Below are 2,355 nucleotides of genomic sequence, written 5' to 3'. Positions count from 1 at the left end.
ATATATTAGTCTATGTTTGTTTCGATTTTATACAGTAATCATCTATTATAAATAAATATTTCATTTGTAAAACTTAAATTCCAATCGCCGTAGCGTAACTCAGGAAGATTTTTTTTTATATAAATACCTCATACCAAAGTCTGTTTTACAACAATAAATCAAATAAAATAAAATTTCACTCGACGGTCGTATTATATACGGCCAAATTGAATAGCCGCTTTTTCATTATAAGAACAGTACATTACAACCACCTCCGTGACTTGTGACGGCCATTGCATTCCAGGCTTTACAAAAACATGACGTTACTCGCGATTAAAACAACCTTATGTGGTGGGTGTGAGGTCGAATTTGTGTTTAGTCCATCAATACTTATGATTTTCTGTTTCATGTTTTGTTTGAATTTATCGACGACGCTAATTTTTGTTATCACATTTGCAAGGAGTTTAGTTCAGCCTTTAGGATTCGATACAAGACAACATAATGGTGGTCTCGGTGTATGTACACCTTTGATGTACACGTATACACGTGCTATACCAAAATATCTGTATGAAGCTCCGTCATGCACCGTCAGTGCTAGCACAACTGAAGCTGCGTTGGAACCAGAACTAACCAATTGATCCCAACCGGATACCGATGCCTATCTACTACCTGTGGAAATGATTTCTAGTAACAACCTGCAATTGGTAATTGGATAACTGATTGTGGACTCGAAGCACGAACTTCAGTGGGCATTTAATGTGCCAAAACATACTCGGGTTATTGTTTCCAAATTCAATATGCCAGTGAAAAACAAAAGGGTTTTCATAGTGTTTCCACATTTTAATGCAGCATGTGTGATGAAATTTGGCACCATTGTTCTGAAAGGGATAACACAAACATAATATGCTTTATGTGGGCAATCATAACAGCTTGCAGATATTACACGCGAGTGGCTCATATGATAATCTTTGTGGACTCGCCAAATATGGCTGGTATTATATTTCTTGCAATTGAAAACGACAATACATGGGACAAATAATTGACTGCGGAAATAAAGAAACCTGGTGACTAAGATAGATTTATTGCCAGTGTAAAAAGGTATATATTGATGCTACTCTATATATTACTGTTTATATGTAAGGGGCTAGTTAAAAAGGTTATATGGTCACAACTTAGATTCATCATTAGGAATGGAAGTTCCATACACAATATAGGAATTATTATTTATTAGATTACTCATGCCTTTACATTAGCATACTATCTCATGACAATTTTCTTTCCAGGCTTGAATTATCAGCAATGACAAAAAAGCCTATTTATTGGTTTCAAAAATAAATACTGTTTCACAATAGGACAATATTATGAATTGAAAAGAATAGATTTAAACAGACCTAGTTGCTGTAAAAATTACAGAGCCGTTACGGCAATGGAATCTAAAATAAAAAATTTCAAGAGTGAAGAAATGCATAGTCTCCATTATTTAAATTTTATTAGAGATGGAGATTCTTCTGTGTTTGCTAATGTGAAAGAAAAAGTACAACATGGGAACTAAATAAAAAAATTGACACCAGTGCACAAGGTAATTTATTGTATCCAATATCCATAGACCTTTATCTCCTTGGCATAGTGTTAGTTGTATTATCATGAGGCCGGAGATTCCAAGGTTTTGTTACCATTTATGGGTGATAGGATTTTGAATGCCTCAAATATGATTGGTGTCATAAAATCTCAACTAAATTATTAGTGTAACATTCTTGGTAAAGACTGCTGGTCCCACCACACATTGAAGTAGAATAAAAAAGGAATGTTCAGATACAATTAATGCTTCACATAAATGTTTTGTATTTGTAATCATTAATACCTGGTGGTGTGAACTACTACTATGCTATGCTAATTATCATGATAACTTGCTATATGTCAATATTGTAATTCACCTTTTACTTGGCCGACTAAACATTGAACTTGAATTGATAATGTAATGTGGATAAACATATACTATATTACTACTCACATTTCAGATTTTAGCTAATACAAAGCTTCCACACTATGGATGAAATATTTTGAAACCAAGGTTACTGAAGAACTACTGTGCAATAAATTATTGTATGTAGAGCAATGGTCAGCCTAGTTCCATGGCTGATGATTTTCAGATTCGCCACCGCATGTATTTGGAAACTATGAGAAGAGGAAAAATTTACTACTCTTTCCATTCGTAATTTATAATATAATTTGTACATAGTGTTACTTTTGTAAAATTAGCCAGACAAATGTGATTTGTTATCTATAATAAAAATATAAAACTATAAACTGGTAAATCATTTGCCATTGTATTCAAATTTAATTAGAGTATGTCATGTTTTAAGTTTGAGAAATCAT

The 2,355-nt window shown here is 33.0% G+C and overlaps 1 long non-coding RNA gene across 1 annotated transcript; it reads left to right on the top strand.

The window, feature by feature from the left end:
• Positions 1 to 856: 856 nt before the first annotated feature.
• Positions 857 to 1,352, top strand: LOC119193246. The gene is made up of 2 exons (XR_005113890.1): positions 857 to 1,077; positions 1,263 to 1,352. It is a non-coding gene; the product is annotated as an uncharacterized LOC119193246 (long non-coding RNA).
• Positions 1,353 to 2,355: the final 1,003 nt, after the last annotated feature.

This window comes from Manduca sexta, unplaced genomic scaffold, assembly GCF_014839805.1.
Source record: "Manduca sexta isolate Smith_Timp_Sample1 unplaced genomic scaffold, JHU_Msex_v1.0 HiC_scaffold_3805, whole genome shotgun sequence".
NCBI lineage: Eukaryota > Metazoa > Arthropoda > Insecta > Lepidoptera > Sphingidae > Manduca > Manduca sexta.
Note: the sequence above shows the minus strand (reverse complement) of the source record. Positions and strands in the feature narration are given on the sequence as shown.